This window comes from Lepisosteus platostomus, chromosome 5, assembly GCF_059453375.1.
Source record: "Lepisosteus platostomus isolate fLepPlt1 chromosome 5, fLepPlt1.hap1, whole genome shotgun sequence".
Taxonomy (NCBI): Eukaryota; Metazoa; Chordata; class Actinopteri; order Semionotiformes; family Lepisosteidae; genus Lepisosteus; species Lepisosteus platostomus.
Genome location: NC_142615.1, coordinates 58,007,576 through 58,028,082, shown reverse-complemented (window position 1 = coordinate 58,028,082; position 20,507 = coordinate 58,007,576). Strand labels below are relative to the sequence as shown.

The window sequence follows — 20,507 nt, the reverse complement described above, 5'->3', positions numbered from 1 at the left end:
TTTTTCTTTAAAGTACCGAGACCAGCCATATACTGTATGTTTATGTTAAGATTTCCCTTCAGTGGTAAAATTAGATATGAATATTCAATACTTAAACGGGCACAGTTAAGACATTAAATATACATATACATATTGTATACAGTACAGTTTGCATACGGTAATATGTTTATGTTACGCGATTAAAAAATAAATAAATAAAACTGGAAGGTCCAGCACCACCATTATGTTTATATGGTTGTTTTTGTTGGTTGGTTGTTATTATGGTTATTAATAATACGATCTATAGTTGAAATCTGAGCCTAAATAAAAAGAAAAAGCAAGTGATTAGGTTTATGAGCAATCTAATTACTGATTCGTTTAAAACGCTATATAAAATAAAGTTTATTATTAATTTGCTGGACAGAGCGGTGAACATTATTATGCATAAGACAAAGATAACGATCCTGATCAGTTTAGAAATCTGTGTACGCTGTAAGGTTTTTACTTCTTAAACTTTTAAAATACACGTTTTGAATAGAAAGAAATCCTCTTCCTGGTAGTGTGTATAGCACGCCAGCATGTCTTTTTTCTCCAATCAGAGGGGTGTCAGATAGTGTCAGCCAATCACCATTCTGCGTTGGGTAGCAACGGGTGACTGTTCTCAGGCGGAAGATGTAAACAGCTTAATGTTCGTGTTAAATATTTTTTTTTTAATTCAATTAAACGGGCACAGTTAAGACATCAAATATACATATACATACTGTATACAGTACAGTTTGCATACGGTAATATGTTTATGTTACGCGATTAAAAAATAAATAAATAAAAATGAAAAGTCCAACACCAGCTGGATTCGAACACACAACCAGCCAGTTGGTAGTCACGCACCTAGACCAGTAGGCTACAAGACAGCTCGCATGATCAGGTAGGCGAAACAGCCTTACACAGTCCTGCCGCAGTACACGGATATAATCATACCGTTATTAAATTCTTTAGATACGCGATTCCATATTATATTCCCTTTTAATCAAATTCTAAAAGTATGCTTGTTGACTCCGGTATCACGTTAGTTAAAGACTTCGAAGCTTACAATGTTTAGGGAGAAATGGAATACCGGTGTGTATTTTTTTCTTTAAAGTACCAAGACCAGCCATATACTGTATGTTTACGTTCCAAAATTAATATCGTTTATGGCCTTCACACGCGTTACAGTATGCTCCTATTCTTTTTATGCTCAGCTACTAAGATTTCCCTTCAGTGGTAAAATTCAATATCTACAACGGGCACAGTAAAGGCGTTTACAGTAAGTCTTTCTACGACAGACCAACGGACCACGAGTGCCCCTGTCGGTCAACCAATCACGCACCGCGGTATCGCGTGTCATCTTACCTGCGGTATCTGTACTGCGGTGTCTGTACCGCGCACTTTGAATGGCTGCATCTGTACGTGTTTGGTTTTCGTTTCACTGATTCTCATTTAATATTTCAGAATTAACGACGAAAGAATCAGTTGCCTCGGAAAGCAGAAGCTTTGGTTCACAACGATCTTGAAGACACGCCCATGTAGTGCAGCGTGTGATATTTGTACTATAAAAGACCAAGTGCTCAAAGTGATGTCTGCGTTTACCGTTTAGACTTTTCATCTCGGGCGCACTTTTAGAAAGCAAAGATAGAGCAGTTGTGTTGAATGACGCTCTGATAGCCGTCAGCAGAGTGGCGCAGCGGAAGCGTGCTGGGCCCATAACCCAGAGGTCGATGGATTGAAACCATCCTCTGCTATACACACTGTCAGTTTAATGAAGTGAATTAAAACTGGTTTTTTTCTCTCGTTTGTGTGCAAGCTTCACACTTACTGTATTCGTTAATCTTTACCAAGATTGGTTGTTCTGAGATCCTTGATAGTTTCCTCAAATCCTTCAAATGAACATCCATATCAAAGCAATTATGTTTATATTTATTACAATTAAGGTACATATACAAAATATCAACGCACATTTGTATAATGCTCATTTAATAATGATGGTCAAGTTCTCCAACAAATCTGTGTTCTAATTTTAAAATATTTTTGCTAAGGATACAACGGGTGTATAAATTAATTCTCCTGACAGCCAGTTGAAGATAAAATTCCACACGTGAAAATGGTTCTCTTGGACATTTACTGAGGTACTTAATTGTTTACTTGTAGTTCCACACAAGTAAAATGCAAATTTCCTGCAAAGTTCAAGAGGGTTTGCAAAGAAATCCCATCAAGTTTAAACAGAGATTATGGTTACAGCAGAACAATCTGAAGCACATCCCTGAGTGGGTTTGAACCACCAGCCCTTTGTTTAACAACTGCACAGAAACACACTCCCGTTGCTTTTTGCCATTCACGTTTGTAGTTAAAATAAAATACTGACATTTTCCTGCCAGCCAGCAGTATTTCTCCTGCACTGACCATGAATAACCAATAACTTTATTTCATCTTTCGCATTCTGTAATCTACAGAAAAGGAAGTGAATACTTGTATTAAGCTAAATCAAGCCGACGGAAATGCACTGCCGTTGTTTTTCTCCACTTTTCGTTAAAAGGAGAAAAATCACTGGCATTTTCCTGCGGTATTTCTTCTGTCCTGATAAGCAAGACTTGTATGTTATCTTTCATAAGTTGTTTGAATTTCTTGAAGTTCAGAAACAACTTGTTCCAGAAGGGAAATGAACACTTGCTTCAAAGTAAATCAAGACGTACTGTATGTCTCTCTAGCTGTGTGTGCTCTTATCTGTCCATCTCTCTCTCCTCTTCTCTCTGGCAGTCTGTGCAGAGTAACTGAAGGGGATGTAACACCACTTGGCAAAGAAGAAAAATTCTGAGGCAGAATAAAAAAAAACATTATTCTCTTCTCAGTCAGATTCACAGCTTAGACTCACACTCAGACAGAAGCTCAACTCCGTACTGCTCTCTATCCTCACAATCCAGAACCAGAAGATATTCAGACGATCAGTGCTGCTACATGAACATAAAAGAGCTCCTGGTTCTCCTTTCTGTGAACTGGGCTCAGGGGTCACTGATCTGGCAGCTGTGGGCTCTGTTCCAGGGCAGAAGCAAGAAGCTTCTATTAACCCTTTCCAGGACTTCCAGCCCTTCAGTATTACTTTCTTTACTGTATATCAGCCTCCAAACATGTTTTTTAAGTGTTTTATAACACAAGTGAGTGTGTAATTATATTAGTATTTATGTAATAAACACCAGTATTGACACTCTGATCAGTATATTGATTATTAGTAGCCAATGGGCCGATGGTCGTGACTACAATAGTGACCAGTTGACCAGTCTATATCTCTGAGCAGTGCTCTGGTGATTCTACACCAGCCCTGGGATTCAGCTGCTCTCACAAGTGTCTCACAGACAGTCTTATAAATGTACAATTAGATGAAGTCTTGTAACAGTTATACAGTTAATGTAAATCATCAGACTATCTATAGAGCTGAGAGCTGGGTGGAAATAAAACCAGGATACACATTTTAACCTCCAGGAACATGAGTCTGATCCTCCTGGCTTCTATACTCTGATGATTCGTGTAAAACCCTTAAAAGCGCTTATTTCAGGGACTCGTTCTCTACTGCTCCACATGGGTACGCTTTGTAACGCATTAATCTGTGAAGTAAACTTTTTTTTTCTGTTTAATGAATTTCATTCCTCTGTTTGTCACTCTCCTCCTCCAACTGTTAGAAATCGCCTCTCTTCACAGCCCGTTTTTTTTTGGGGGGGAGATGTTATATTTGTATGAAAAGCCCTCCGGGCTCCGGACAGAAGTCTCCTCCAGCAGAGATGCGCTCTTTTTTGTTTATTAAACGTATAGAATTTACAAATATAACTACAACCAGAGGATCAGAAACAGGTACAAGAGAAAAAAAACACAACAGAAAAAAAAATTAACCACCAGAGATAATGAAGTAAATTATGTGATCAAATTGTATTTTTACATATATGTTTTCCTGGCTTTATTATTTCTCAATTATTTATAGAATTTAGTGTTTCAACATACATGCGTTTCCTGTATAAAATAAAACTCAGCACTCACTTTTTTACAAAACAAAAAAAACGCTTTTCTTTTTGCAACATTTCGAGTACCTCTGGCATTCCTGAAAAAGACACACAAAAGCAGCAGAGACGCGCTCTGCTTTGTCAGAATAAGTGCTGTGATGTCATAGACACCAGCCAGAGAGCCGGGATCAGAGAGAGAAAGAGTGCGGGAGGAGCACGGAGCGCACGGAGAAGAGTTATTGATCACTTATCTATCGACAACCAATTATTTCAACTGAAGAACCGTAGAAAAATCGATTAACTTCACCAATTGGTGAGTACTGATTCTTTTCTTGATCCTGTTTAAATATCTAAAAAACAGTTAATTAATAATAATTGCTTACACTTATATAGCGCTTTTCTGGACACTCCACTCAAAGCGCTTTACAGGTAATGGGGACTCCCCTCCACCACCACCAATGTGCAGCATCCACCTGGATGATATGACGGCAGCCATAGTGCGCCAGAACACTCACCACACATCAGCTATCAGTGGGGAGGAGAGCAGAGTAATGTAGCCAGTTCAAAGAGGGGGGATTATTAGCAGGCCATGATTGGTAAGGGCCAATGGGAAATTTGGCCAGGACGATAATGACTGTATCGACCAATTACCATAGTGTGTTTAGGGTTAATAATAATAATAGTTGCTTACACTTATATAGCGCTTTTCTGGATACTCCACTCAAAGCGCTTTACAGTAATGGGGACTCCCCTCCACCACCACCAATGTGCCGCATCCACCTGGATGATGCGATAGCAGCCATAGTGCGCCAGAGTGCTCACCACACATCAGCTATCAGTGGAGAGGAGAGCAGAGTAATGAAGCCAATTCATAGATAGATAGGGTTAATAATGTTCAATCTGAAATTAAACAATGATTATTCATATTATTATTTAGGTAACTGTATCCTAGAGCTAGAAAATGATATTTCAAGTTCATAAATGTATGTAAGTAACAGTTTAAATGCATTTTTCCAGTGTTTATAAATCATAAGAATGGTAACCACGGCGACAGGAACTCCATCACTGCACGCGTTTAAGTGTCTCGCATTTGTCACAGAGAGCGGTGTGACGTCACGGGTAGCAACTAATACTAATATCAGTGTCTTCATGTTAATATTAGTGAGATTACAACTGGTAGTTTTAATGCTAGTGTTCATGTGAGTATTAATGACAGTGGCACTACTGATTGTTTTAGTTTTAATGTTCATATTCATGTTAATATTAATTATAATTATAGTGTTACTGTTAGAGTATTAACACTAGTAGTAATGTTAGTTTTAGTAACAGCATTGCTGTTATTATTAGTAGTTTGTGTCAGTGTTAGTGATAGTGTTACTGTTGTAGTATTAGTAGTATTTATATTTGTGTTAGTTATTGTGTATCTGTGGATAAGTGTGTTTGTGGTATCTGTGCGTGTGTGGGTGCATGTCTGGAAGTGTGTGGTGTATGTGCATGTGTGGGCTGTTAGTGTGTGAGCGTGTGAGGTCTCTGAGTGTTTGGTGTCTATAAGTGTGTGTCTGTGAGTATGCGTAGTGTCTGTTTCTGTGAATGCATGCCTGTGAATGTGTGTGTATGGTGTGTGTCTGTGAGTGTGTGGTGTCTGTCAGTGGGTAGTTTTATATTTGTAAGTGTATGTGTTGGTATGTCTGTTAGTGTGTGTAGTGCCTGCGTCTATGTGAGTATTAATGATGATAGCATGTGTGAGTGTATATATGTGAATGTGTAAGTGTCTGATTGTGTGTATAAATGTGTGATGTGTCTGTGAGTGTAAATGTGTGTGAGAGTGTAGGTGTACAGTATATCTATCAGTGTGTGTGAATGTGTGTGTAGGTGGGCTTGGGTTCCACTGATGTGTCTGACAGAAGTGACCCATCAACAGGTGTTGAGTTCCAGAGCCGCTTGCAAATAAAAACACTTTCTAGAGTCATGACCAACATCCAGAGAGCTGTGAGTTCTCTGTTTTTATCAGTATTAGTAATAATGACAGAAGTAATTCCCACGCAAATGATTATTAACCAAGACAGACATCAGAAAATATCGCCTTTGCAGTGATGTCACACCTCTTCTTCATAAATTTTCTTTAATGACAGGACATTTCTGTGTCTGAGTGTCTGCTGCAAATAGTGCGACAAGCCATTTCTCTCCAATATTTTCTGGTGCGGTTATTTATCGCATACAAAATATTATTCTCATTAAGAATATTTTACCTGCAAAGTCACAGTGAAACTGCTACGGCGAATGAACTTTTTATGAGTGAAAAACATTCAGAAGACTTAATGGCTCCAGGGGAGGCTTGAACTTATAACCTCAGCATGACTCCACTGTATACAGCTATATAAGTAACACAGACTGACTGATTGTACCACTAGACCTGTGTAAGGCAGGCTTTTACACAGATTGTAAAACTGGCACAAATGCAGGGTGAAACATGGGGTTTTGGATGTGGATTCATCTCCACATGGGGGAAAGGGATAGTAAAATATCAAGGAAAATATAAGAGAAGAAAATAAAATATATGTGCTCACTGCAAAGTAGGAAGAGGTGGTTAGACAAGCAAAACAGCTTTGCAAATAATGTGAAGCGACATTGTTTTGTGTCAATCTGCTCACGAATTTCGCTTCATGTGCCTTAAGCTGTGCAATTTGTATGGTTGTTGAATGAGATTGGTTTCTTCAAAAGCCCGGTCAATTGCCAGTGGAGAGCTTGCCATTAATACCTTCATGAAGACTCCTTTAATTGTCAAGGCGCCTCCTTTGCATAGAATAGTAGCACCAACACTAAGAGAAAGGATGAGAAGTGTCTTTTATCAAGCTATTGCAGTGTTTGTTTGACTGAGGATCCTCGTGTGCTGAACTGGCTCCTGGAGAAGTGTAGTGCAGTAAAAGAGAAGGATTGTGTCACTCAAGACTGTCACAGAACAGAACAATACAATTACAATACTTTTATGAGAGTAAATATTACTGGTGAAACACAGTTTTTATAATGGTGAAAACAGGAGCACCTTCTCTATATTTTTGACTGAAATATTTAAACGACAAGAAATACTATCACTATGCAATTCATGAATGCAATTGAGCTCCTCTAAATGTTCTAGTCTGATGAAACAATGTATAGAATTAGGTGACAATATTGGAATTAATTCAAATGCACAAGATAAAGTTTCAGCAACAAAAATGTGCTCGAAAATATTTTACAAAAAAGAAACCTTACATTCACCTTAAACAACATTCACCCTCTACGTTAGCAGAGAACAGTAGGACAGATAGTTAGTGTCACTGGACACTGCATCACAGAGGCCAATCTCTTCTCCCTCATTATGCAGGCTTACCCACTCATGATGAACTGTCCTCCAGTGATAGTCAGCTGCCATCACCGACTCAGACTTCAGACTCAGTTCATGTACATATTATACCTTAATTGTACCTGCCACTGCATTACAATAATTTGATCAAAACAACTGCTAGACAATTATCAAATATTTCCTTTCTTCTTTTAGCAGATAAAAAATAAGTATTTATTCCTTTCCTCTCCTACCAGTCTTTGCAAGCCACCCAGTTTTCTCTGAGCCAGTGTGAGGTATGAGGCAGTCAGGGCTAACACAGCCGAGCACTCTAAAGAGCTGGATTAAAGCTCCAGACTCTTTGGGGACGTAAGTTGGAATCCCACTGCTGCCAAATATCTCCAACTATCTCTGTGTTAAGAAGCACTTAATTTTTTGTTGTTACATCCCTTTGATTTAAACCAATTTCATACCAATACATTTAAATAACCACACTGTTCTTACGGCATGGCTTTGTCTGGCAAAAAAAATAACATGACATCTCCTTTAAAACACACATTTTCTACAGAGGGAAAAGGAGAACTCGTGCCATTCAACCTTATAGCGTGATGTCATTTTCTCACGCTAATTTTTAGATGCTTGTGATCGAATCTATGATCCTTATGAGTGCGCTCACCCTCCATAAAGGTACCACAGATATAATGTGCCACGTTTTTAGAGAATTGCTTTAAATACAGGTCAGAAGAAGGCGACAAAATGTCCGCTAGGCAGTTCAGCGATGTCAACTGTGTTCTCTGTTGTTTATGTGTAGAGTGCCAGCCGTTACAACCAGGAACCACACAGTTTCAGGCATCAAAAAGACTTCCCCAAACCCTGATCCTGTCCTTACTCCGATGATGGCATTCAGAAATTTCCTGCAACAAAGCGATGATATGGTCTTCAACAACACACGTGAAAAGCTTGTTCCCTACCCCTGCAGTCCTTCTCAAAGAAGGACCAAGTGTGCTCAGTGTTAAATGCACTGTTCTTTATTAATAATAATAATAAACTTTACTTTATATAGCACCTTTAAAGGTGGCTTCTCAAAGCACTTTGCAGAATGAGAACAATACAATGAAAAAATACACAAGATAAGCAGGATGAGAATACACAGTTAAAGGAGACAGTAGATGGTGGTACTAAATACAGTAGGAGCAAAGGGGTAAAGAATAGTTAATTAAAGGCTCTTCTAAAGAAGGAGGCTCTGAGTCTGGATTTGAAGGAGTTTAGACAAGGTGACTCTCTGATATCCTTGGGGATAGAGATCCAGAGGTTGGGGGAATAACCGGAGAAGGCCCTGTCACCCGTAGAGTGTAGACGGGCTTGGGGGACAGATAGGAGACCAGAATTAGAAGAGCCAAGGTTGCGATTAGGGGAGTAGGGCAATAAGAGCTCAGACAGGTACTGAGGTGCCAAGCCATGGAGAGGCTCATAGGTGAGCATGAGGATTTTAAAGTCGACATGAAACTTGACAGGGAACCAGTGCAAGGACTACAGGATAGGAATAATCCGATCACCGACCAGGTCCAGTGCTAATTTCTCCCTTGTGGCCGCTTGTTCATTTTCGACTGTCGACTCAGAAGAAGTCCTCTATTTGACTTGATCAACACCAATCCCTAGAGGATTTCGAAAGGCTGAATCAAAATAACATGTGACTCTGGGTGGACTCCAACCCACAACCTTTGAATGACTTCATTCTATTAACATCTAGAAGCCCAACACGCCCTCCATTGTGCCACAGAGCCAACACTTGTGCTAAAACATAAAATACCTGCAGAAAGCTGTAACACATGCATATCCTTTCATCCTTAAATTGAGCTCCATAAATATTGGCAGTGATTGGCCCGCTGTTTATGAATAGATACCACTGGGATTCACACCCAGGATCTTTTGTTTTTTAGTCAGGCACACTAACCAGCTAAGCCATGGCACCAAACATGTAAAATGTTATCTACAGCTTCAAACATCTGTGAGAAACAGCCAGCTTTGCAGTGTTACACCTGCTGGCTCAAAAGGTTAACCTTTTCAAAGATGAAGATCGGGAGAGGATTTCTTTGTCAATTCAATCAAACGTTTCAGAAATGCTGAAAGATTGGTGTGATTCATGCCCAGCGTGGGTTCTTGTTTGCTTACAAATAGAATTAATTTCTTACTCCAATCTACTCAGCTTCAATTTTTGCTAATCTTTTGTTTAATTGCTTCCTAATGTATACTGTGCTGATTACTGCACTGTTCAATTTACCAGTTGATTTTCATTTCTTGTTTTGTAAGACAAAGAGGCTGTTCAAAACGTTACCTCACACTTCAGCCGCAGAGGCGCAGAGAGAGATACTACAACAGGTAACACCCCATGAGAAATATCATGAGCATCTGTAAAACCTCTCTACCTGCCCACTCCCCACACTGACGTGTGTGAGGAGGGTTTTAAAGGGACATTTTGAAGTGTAGAAACATTTTATCGTTCCGTAATTTTCTGTGCAGTTTGTTCCCCTTCAACTCTGCCCAACAACAGAGGTACTGTTTAATACGACAAGAGTAAAGGCACACTGCACATCTGCAAAAGACCACATCCGAGTTTAGTTACAGCAACATCAGAGATTGGAAGGTACAGTAGGTAGTTTCAGATCACTTTTTTATTCAAGTTTTAAGCAACCCTGAATACCTTCTTAAGAAAAATTTGAGAATCCCAGCTAAATCCAGTACGATAGCTGCACTGATCTACAGTATACAGTTAGAACACTGTTTGTGCGTTAAAAGAAGACACACCGCCCAGAGCTTTTCTAAAACAGGAATTACACATTTTGGAATGCGCCCTCCTTTATAAATTAAATAAAAGGTCTGAAGTCTGCTCCAAAGAAGAACTATATTCAGAGCTGCCAAAGAAGTTGAGATTTCACCAAGTGACAGGAAATATCTCATAAAACGAAGGTACAGTCGTTTCCATGTTGGACAAGAGCTAAAGCCCAGTGTTCTTTAATTGAGTAATGTAAGGAAGGAATGTGCTGCAGTAGGTAGTGTGGCTGAGCGGTCTGAGGTGCTGGGTTTTAGGCTACGGTCTTTTTGGTGTCATGGGTTCAAATTCCGCTGCTGCCAGTTTCTTCTATGTTAAGACCTTGCTTCCGATGAGAATTTGATCAGTTAAGAATTTATTCGACAGTCTGTCGAGAGATTGGGATATCTTTCAAGATAGTCTTTGTCAGCTCAACATCAAGGCAGAAAAAAGCTTTAATTTGTCTTCTCAACAGAAATGCTCATTGACCCTTTCAGCTTCACGCGGGGAACAACAGCTGCCGAGATAACTTTTCAGTCAGTGCGAATCGTAGTGTGCTGTAAATTCCATTTAATATTGCTTTTGGCTTGCATTCAGCTTTTATCAGTGAAACTCGAATGCTCTGCTTTTTCACACCGAATTGTCAGCAGGAGTACAGTTTATGAAATCTTTGCACACAGCGCTCCATCAGGAATACTTTATCAAGTTTAGAAGAAATTGTGGGATTCTCTGCATGCGTTCACAACGCATACCTCAAACAACAGCACCATTCAATGGGAAATTGATTCTGCTTCTTGCTGTTGTTCCTGTGGTTGCGGTAGTTATAAAGTTGAACGCTCTTCCACCTTCTGCCATAGTATTCACAGGGTCGGCTTCATCAATTGGCTCACAAAGGTCAACTGTGATTCGGCTCCGGAAAAAATCAGCAGCAGTGTCGTTATTTTGTCAGTGGGTATGGCTGTCTTTTAAAACACAAGAAAAACACGAGTTTGTGGATTTCTCCAAATAGCAACAGCAAGTTTTAAACCTGCGATAAACATTCTTCCAGTTGAATAGTTTTCCTTCAAGGAAAAGGCAGCACAACAGGGAGAGTCAATATTTAAAGACTTCAGCATCTGTATTGGATTGCTTGTATGCAGATATCGCTCAGAATCCCTAATATTATTCTCCCGAATTCAGTTGTGCAGTGCTTTAGTGGTTTCAGAGTTTCTTTTATCGACACTGCTGTAGTAGAGAAGTGACATAATCACAAACACAACCATTTGTGCTGGCTGTTTCACTATTAAGCTTTGTTAACTATCACATGATTTTAACTAATTTAACGTCATCTTCAGGAAGGCAAGAGAGCGCTGCACACTGAGCTGAAAGCTGTGTGAGCTCCTAACTGGGTGTCCTGTGCTGTTACATGCGCTCTCATATAGATTGCCACCTTTAAAAGTGCAATATAAAATAAAGTTATTTATTATAATTATTATATAACAAGCTCAACCCCTGCCAACGATTCGGTGTGAAGAAGCAGAACATTCAAGTTTCACAGACAGAAGCAGCACGCAAGCACAACCAACATTAAAATGGAGGGCATTAAAACTGAGTTTCTCGAGAGACTGTGAAAAAGCAATTCATTCCATTTCATATGAAGTCAGCTGAAAACAACAAAACTACATACAATACAAACAAGAGCACATATAAAATATCAATAACATCGGCAGGGGCACATGCTATAATACAATTACACTTTATGAAAAAGGATTACACAAGGTAAATAAAGATAAGGTCCGCACAGCTTGTTCTTACATTTTGAAAGAGTCCGTAAATACCCCTTTACGTCTATTTTGAACTGTTCAAACGAAGGACTCTTCCCAGACCATTTCACTTTATACCACGTTCCTAAACGAGGATGCATCTCCTGTTTTAGAACTATTTTCGTTTCCTTTCTGGAACAACTTGTATTGAAAGAAATCTATACAGCTTGCGAAAGATGAAACACAAATCTTGCTTATCAGTGAAGAAGAGGTGCTCCCAGCAGGCCAGCTAATACCAGCAAAGTTTTTTTTTCACCCTGACCCAGAGAATGGAGAAAAGCGAGGCGCCTGTGGCTCTGCAGTGTAATCAGTTTGCGAGTTCGGCGGTTAGCTGAAAGAGTGGTAAATGGAGCTCGCCCCAGCCCGTCCTTATTCTTTTAAAGCGGATAAAAAATTAACTTCGCCACCATTACTACCAGCTTTAAAAGACTGCCATGAGCACGGAAAAAAACATACAGATGAGTTTTCTGGAACCGAAGCAGAGATTCCTTTTCGAACCAACTGATAAAGCTCAGCCAGTGAATACAGAATTTAACAGAATGTGAAAGCACGATCAACTTTGTAACTGCAACCACAGGAAAAACAGCAAGAAGCAGACTCCATTCTCCAAAGATTTAACAAGCTCAACCCCCGCCAACAATTCGGTGTGAAGAAGCAGAACATTCAAGTTTCACAGACAGAAGTAGCACGCCAGTACAACCAACATTAAAGCGGAGGGCACACTACGATTTGCATTGACACAAAAGTGATCTCGGCAGACGTCGTTCCCTGCATAACGCAAAAAGTGGCAAAACGCATTTAGGTTGAGAGGACGCAAGAAGGATTTTGGTTTGTGCCTTGATGTCAAGCTGAGAAAGTATCTTTAAACACTTTGCTTAGTTTCTCGAGAGACTGCCAAAAAGCAGCTCCCTCCCTTTCGTCTGAAGTCAGCTGAAAGGAGGTCGCGACAGAAGCACCTGGCAGCGGTGGGATTTGAACCCACGCCCCCGCAGAGACTGGAGCCTTAATTCAGCGCCTTAGAACACTCGGCCACGCTACCCGCTGTGCCCTCTCTCTTTGTCTCACTACTTGCCTGGAGGAAGCCGGTTGGGTTTTGCTCTTGTCGCCCGACTTAGTGGCGTTATGACCGTGGAATCGACTGCACCTGCTTTTTCTGAGATGCTTCCCCTCTCATGGCGAGATCTCGACTTCTTTAACACCTCTGGATAAAGATCTTCTGCGAAGCAGGTTTCAGACCTCTGTGTACAGCACCCTTGATGTCATTTTATTTTTACAGCAGCCGCATCCGGAAAGTTGTGTCTTTTACTTTTTATTTGAACAACAAAACTACATACAATACAAACAAGAGCACATATAAGGTATCAAGAAAATCGTCAGGGGCACATGCTATAATACAATTACACTTTTTGGAAAACGATTACACAAGGTAAATAAAGATAAGGTCCGCACAGCTTGTTCTTACATTTCGAAAGAGTCCGTAAATACCCCTTTACGTCTATTTTGAACTGTTCAAACGAAGGACTCTTCCCAGACCATTTCACTTTATACCACGTTCCTAAACGAGGATGCATCTCCTGTTTTAGAACTATTTTGGGCGGTATGGCTTATACAACACACCCACAGTATTCTAATGGTGGACTGCAGATCTGTGCTATAGTTCAGTCGAATTCGAAGGATCCAGCAATCGTACTGGATTTGACTGGGATACTGAAATGTCTCTTGCAAAACTATTTGGGTTTGCTTGAACCTTTGATAAAAAAGTGATCTGATCTGAAACTACCCAGCTTCCAATCTCTGAGGTAGTTGTCACTAAACTCGGACGTGATGTGGCACACATGTGCCGTGTGCCTTTACTTTTGTAAAAAACTGGTATGGGGAAAAGTTTCTTAATATTTCTTTTGATTAGCATGCAAGAAAATGTGATCATTACCTATGGAATTTCCCGCCAGCGTGGAGCTTGAATTCACAATCTTGAGATTGAGTGTTCAAGAGTCACAGAAGAGGTCGGCCTGGTCTTCAGTTTGCCAACGATAAGCTCCGGCAGTGCTCCTCTGTAAAGCAGATTGTTCGGATCGGTTATGTGGGACGGCACTTCGATACTAAGATCGTTTGCAGCACACGCATGGTTTCCCCCCTTCACGCAAAAAACATAGACGAAGGAAGCTCTCTTGTCTTGGGCTGCTGACTCCCGGATTTAAAGCGCTCTGGGTGCCAGCTAAGTCTCTAACAAGCACACTATAAAGACAGGAATTACACTTTGCTCACATCACGCATGGAATGGCGAGGCTACTTGTTCCAATATTATCTAGTCTCACCTCATATGGTGCCGATTCCTGGTTTTCATTTAAGAAAGAGCACTGCAAACACCGTAAACAGTGCAAAACGTGTGATGAAAGAAGTCTTTTCCCCCTTTGTCTAAAGGAGAACACAGCGGAGTCATGCCGAGGGTTGTGAGATCAAGATTTCAGTGGAGCACTGTCGTCTACGTCTTTAGCTACATGAGTTGGACATCCTCTTGTACACGGAAAGCAGATTGAGATCCTCTGACATGAAAAGTGCCAGATAAAAGCCATTTCTCATCCTTTCTCTTAGTGGTGGAGCTATCGCATGTAAATGAGGCAACTTGCAAGGCGAGCAGGCTCGGTGCACACCGAACGCAGATGTCTCAGAGCAGTTGAGACGTGTCCAAGTGGCTGTCAAAGGACAGCACTTTGCTGGCGCCGTGGCTTAGTTGGCTAAAGCGCCTGCCTAGTAAACAGGAGATCCTGCTCCGATTCCCAGCGGTGCCTTTCTTCCTGTCTTACTGTACAGAATGTATCCTTACGGGCAAATCCCATGCCTTTTAATCCAGGTGAATGCAAGTGTTCGTTTCCTTTCTGGAACAACTTGTATTGAAAGAAATCTATACAGCTTGCGAAAGATGAAACACAAATCTTGCTTATCAGTGAAGAAGAGGTGCTCCCAGCAGGCCAGCTAATACCAGCAAAGTTTTTTTTTCACCCTGACCCAGAGAATGGAGAAAAGCGAGGCGCCTGTGGCTCTGCAGTGTAATCAGTTTGCGAGTGCGGCGGTTAGCTGAAAGAGTGGTAAATGGAGCTCGCCCCAGCCCGTCCTTATTCTTTTAAAGCGGATAAAAAATTAACTTCGCCGCCATTACTACCAGCTTTAAAAGACTGCCATGGGCACGGAAAAAAACACACTACAGATGAGTTTTCTGGAACCGAAGCAGAGATTCCTTTTCGAACCAACTGATAAAGCTCAGCCAGTGAATACAGAATTTAACAGAATGTGAAAGCACGATCAACTTTGTAACTGCAACCACAGGAAAAACAGCAAGAAGCAGACTCCATTCTCCAAAGATTTAACAAGCTCAACCCCCGCCAACAATTCGGTGTGAAGAAGCAGAACATTCAAGTTTCACAGACAGAAGTAGCACCCCAGTACAACCAACATTAAAGCGGAGGGCACACTACGATTTGCATTGACACAAAAGTGATCTCGGCAGACGTCGTTCCCTGCATAACGCAAAAAGTGGCAAAACGCATTTAGGTTGAGAGGACGCAAGAAGGATTTTGGTTTGTGCCTTGATGTCAAGCTGAGAAAGTATCTTTAAACACTTTGCTTAGTTTCTCGAGAGACTGCCAAAAAGCAGCTCCCTCCCTTTCGTCTGAAGTCAGCTGAAAGGAGGTCGCGACAGAAGCACCTGGCAGCGGTGGGATTCGAACCCACGCCCCCGCAGAGACTGGAGCCTTAATCCAGCGCCTTAGACCGCTCGGCCACGCTACCCGCTGTGCCCTCTCTCTTTGTCTCACTACTTGCCTGGAGGAAGCCGGTTGGGTTTTGCTCTTGTCGCCCGACTTAGTGGCGTTATGACCGTGGAATCGACTGCACCTGCTTTTTCTGAGATGCTTCCCCTCTCATGGCGAGATCTCGACTTCTTTAACACCTCTGGATAAAGATCTTCTGCGAAGCAGGTTTCAGACCTCTGTGTACAGCACCCTTGATGTCATTTTATTTTTACAGCAGCCGCATCCGGAAAGTTGTGTCTTTTACTTTTTATTTGAACAACAAAACTACATACAATACAAACAAGAGCACATATAAGGTATCAAGAAAATCGTCAGGGGCACATGCTATAATACAATTACACTTTTTGGAAAACGATTACACAAGGTAAATAAAGATAAGGTCCGCACAGCTTGTTCTTACATTTCGAAAGAGTCCGTAAATACCCCTTTACGTCTATTTTGAACTGTTCAAACGAAGGACTCTTCCCAGACCATTTCACTTTATACCACGTTCCTAAACGAGGATGCATCTCCTGTTTTAGAACTATTTTGGGCGGTATGGCTTATACAACACACCCACAGTATTCTAATGGTGGACTGCAGATCTGTGCTATAGTTCAGTCGAATTCGAAGGATCCAGCAATCGTACTGGATTTGACTGGGATACTGAAATGTCTCTTGCAAAACTATTTGGGTTTGCTTGAACCTTTGATAAAAAAGTGATCTGATCTGAAACTACCCAGCTTCCAATCTCTGAGGTAGTTGTCACTAAACTCGGACGTGATGTGGCACACATGTGCCGTGTGCCTTTACTTTTGTAAAAAACTGGTATGGGGAAAAGTTTCTTAATATTTCTTTTGATTAGCATGCAAGAAAATGTGATCATTACCTATGGAATTTCCCGCCAGCGTGGAGCTTGAATTCACAATCTTGAGATTGAGTGTTCAAGAGTCACAGAAGAGGTCGGCCTGGTCTTCAGTTTGCCAACGATAAGCTCCGGCAGTGCTCCTCTGTAAAGCAGATTGTTCGGATCGGTTATGTGGGACGGCACTTCGATACTAAGATCGTTTGCAGCACACGCATGGTTTCCCCCCTTCACGCAAAAAACATAGACGAAGGAAGCTCTCTTGTCTTGGGCTGCTGACTCCCGGATTTAAAGCGCTCTGGGTGCCAGCTAAGTCTCTAACAAGCACACTATAAAGACAGGAATTACACTTTGCTCACATCACGCATGGAATGGCGAGGCTACTTGTTCCAATATTATCTAGTCTCACCTCATATGGTGCCGATTCCTGGTTTTCATTTAAGAAAGAGCACTGCAAACACCGTAAACAGTGCAAAACGTGTGATGAAAGAAGTCTTTTCCCCCTTTGTCTAAAGGAGAACACAGCGGAGTCATGCCGAGGGTTGTGAGATCAAGATTTCAGTGGAGCACTGTCGTCTACGTCTTTAGCTACATGAGTTGGACATCCTCTTGTACACGGAAAGCAGATTGAGATCCTCTGACATGAAAAGTGCCAGATAAAAGCCATTTCTCATCCTTTCTCTTAGTGGTGGAGCTATCGCATGTAAATGAGGCAACTTGCAAGGCGAGCAGGCTCGGTGCACACCGAACGCAGATGTCTCAGAGCAGTTGAGACGTGTCCAAGTGGCTGTCAAAGGACAGCACTTTGCTGGCGCCGTGGCTTAGTTGGCTAAAGCGCCTGCCTAGTAAACAGGAGATCCTGCTCCGATTCCCAGCGGTGCCTTTCTTCCTGTCTTACTGTACAGAATGTATCCTTACGGGCAAATCCCATGCCTTTTAATCCAGGTGAATGCAAGTGTTCGTTTCCTTTCTGGAACAACTTGTATTGAAAGAAATCTATACAGCTTGCGAAAGATGAAACACAAATCTTGCTTATCAGTGAAGAAGAGGTGCTCCCAGCAGGCCAGCTAATACCAGCAAAGTTTTTTTTTCACCCTGACCCAGAGAATGGAGAAAAGCGAGGCGCCTGTGGCTCTGCAGTGTAATCAGTTTGCGAGTGCGGCGGTTAGCTGAAAGAGTGGTAAATGGAGCTCGCCCCAGCCCGTCCTTATTCTTTTAAAGCGGATAAAAAATTAACTTCGCCGCCATTACTACCAGCTTTAAAAGACTGCCATGGGCACGGAAAAAAACACACTACAGATGAGTTTTCTGGAACCGAAGCAGAGATTCCTTTTCGAACCAACTGATAAAGCTCAGCCAGTGAATACAGAATTTAACAGAATGTGAAAGCACGATCAACTTTGTAACTGCAACCACAGGAAAAACAGCAAGAAGCAGACTCCATTCTCCAAAGATTTAACAAGCTCAACCCCCGCCAACAATTCGGTGTGAAGAAGCAGAACATTCAAGTTTCACAGACAGAAGTAGCACCCCAGTACAACCAACATTAAAGCGGAGGGCACACTACGATTTGCATTGACACAAAAGTGATCTCGGCAGACGTCGTTCCCTGCATAACGCAAAAAGTGGCAAAACGCATTTAGGTTGAGAGGACGCAAGAAGGATTTTGGTTTGTGCCTTGATGTCAAGCTGAGAAAGTATCTTTAAACACTTTGCTTAGTTTCTCGAGAGACTGCCAAAAAGCAGCTCCCTCCCTTTCGTCTGAAGTCAGCTGAAAGGAGGTCGCGACAGAAGCACCTGGCAGCGGTGGGATTCGAACCCACGCCCCCGCAGAGACTGGAGCCTTAATCCAGCGCCTTAGACCGCTCGGCCACGCTACCCGCTGTGCCCTCTCTCTTTGTCTCACTACTTGCCTGGAGGAAGCCGGTTGGGTTTTGCTCTTGTCGCCCGACTTAGTGGCGTTATGACCGTGGAATCGACTGCACCTGCTTTTTCTGAGATGCTTCCCCTCTCATGGCGAGATCTCGACTTCTTTAACACCTCTGGATAAAGATCTTCTGCGAAGCAGGTTTCAGACCTCTGTGTACAGCACCCTTGATGTCATTTTATTTTTACAGCAGCCGCATCCGGAAAGTTGTGTCTTTTACTTTTTATTTGAACAACAAAACTACATACAATACAAACAAGAGCACATATAAGGTATCAAGAAAATCGTCAGGGGCACATGCTATAATACAATTACACTTTTTGGAAAACGATTACACAAGGTAAATAAAGATAAGGTCCGCACAGCTTGTTCTTACATTTCGAAAGAGTCCGTAAATACCCCTTTACGTCTATTTTGAACTGTTCAAACGAAGGACTCTTCCCAGACCATTTCACTTTATACCACGTTCCTAAACGAGGATGCATCTCCTGTTTTAGAACTATTTTGGGCGGTATGGCTTATACAACACACCCACAGTATTCTAATGGTGGACTGCAGATCTGTGCTATAGTTCAGTCGAATTCGAAGGATCCAGCAATCGTACTGGATTTGACTGGGATACTGAAATGTCTCTTGCAAAACTATTTGGGTTTGCTTGAACCTTTGATAAAAAAGTGATCTGATCTGAAACTACCCAGCTTCCAATCTCTGAGGTAGTTGTCACTAAACTCGGACGTGATGTGGCACACATGTGCCGTGTGCCTTTACTTTTGTAAAAAACTGGTATGGGGAAAAGTTTCTTAATATTTCTTTTGATTAGCATGCAAGAAAATGTGATCATTACCTATGGAATTTCCCGCCAGCGTGGAGCTTGAATTCACAATCTTGAGATTGAGTGTTCAAGAGTCACAGAAGAGGTCGGCCTGGTCTTCAGTTTGCCAACGATAAGCTCCGGCAGTGCTCCTCTGTAAAGCAGATTGTTCGGATCGGTTATGTGGGACGGCACTTCGATACTAAGATCGTTTGCAGCACACGCATGGTTTCCCCCCTTCACGCAAAAAACATAGACGAAGGAAGCTCTCTTGTCTTGGGCTGCTGACTCCCGGATTTAAAGCGCTCTGGGTGCCAGCTAAGTCTCTAACAAGCACACTATAAAGACAGGAATTACACTTTGCTCACATCACGCATGGAATGGCGAGGCTACTTGTTCCAATATTATCTAGTCTCACCTCATATGGTGCCGATTCCTGGTTTTCATTTAAGAAAGAGCACTGCAAACACCGTAAACAGTGCAAAACGTGTGATGAAAGAAGTCTTTTCCCCCTTTTGTCTAAAGGAGAACACAGCGGAGTCATGCCGAGGGTTGTGAGATCAAGATTTCAGTGGAGCACTGTCGTCTACGTCTTTAGCTACATGAGTTGGACATCCTCTTGTACACGGAAAGCAGATTGAGATCCTCTGACATGAAAAGTGCCAGATAAAAGCCATTTCTCATCCTTTCTCTTAGTGGTGGAGCTATCGCATGTAAATGAGGCAACTTGCAAGGCGAGCAGGCTCGGTGCACACCGAACGCAGATGTCTCAGAGCAGTTGAGACGTGTCCAAGTGGCTGTCAAAGGACAGCACTTTGCTGGCGCCGTGGCTTAGTTGGCTAAAGCGCCTGCCTAGTAAACAGGAGATCCTGGTCCGATTCCCAGCGGTGCCTTTCTTCCTGTCTTACTGTACAGAATGTATCCTTACGGGCAAATCCCATGCCTTTTAATCCAGGTGAATGCAAGTGTTCGTTTCCTTTCTGGAACAACTTGTATTGAAAGAAATCTATACAGCTTGCGAAAGATGAAACACAAATCTTGCTTATCAGTGAAGAAGAGGTGCTCCCAGCAGGCCAGCTAATACCAGCAAAGTTTTTTTTTCACCCTGACCCAGAGAATGGAGAAAAGCGAGGCGCCTGTGGCTCTGCAGTGTAATCAGTTTGCGAGTGCGGCGGTTAGCTG

At 41.9% G+C, this 20,507-nt stretch overlaps 1 protein-coding gene, 1 long non-coding RNA gene and 3 other non-coding genes across 5 annotated transcripts in view; all 5 read right to left on the bottom strand.

Moving 5' to 3' along the window:
• The window catches only part of LOC148670204 (antigen WC1.1-like), a 217,141-nt gene that overhangs the window by 119,661 nt on the left and 76,973 nt on the right, over positions 1-20,507 (bottom strand). The gene's annotated exons all lie outside the window — the stretch shown is intronic.
• Positions 12,892-12,973, bottom strand: trnal-aag (transfer RNA leucine (anticodon AAG)). Its single transcript has one exon. It is a non-coding gene; the product is annotated as a tRNA-Leu (tRNA).
• Positions 13,871-19,466, bottom strand: LOC148670213 (uncharacterized). The gene is made up of 3 exons (XR_015937066.1): positions 19,359-19,466; positions 16,612-16,732; positions 13,871-13,985 (listed from the first exon to the last, which is right to left on the bottom strand). It is a non-coding gene; the product is annotated as an uncharacterized LOC148670213 (long non-coding RNA).
• trnal-aag (transfer RNA leucine (anticodon AAG)) lies at positions 15,639-15,720 on the bottom strand. Its single transcript has one exon. It is a non-coding gene; the product is annotated as a tRNA-Leu (tRNA).
• Positions 18,386-18,467, bottom strand: trnal-aag (transfer RNA leucine (anticodon AAG)). The gene has a single exon. It is a non-coding gene; the product is annotated as a tRNA-Leu (tRNA).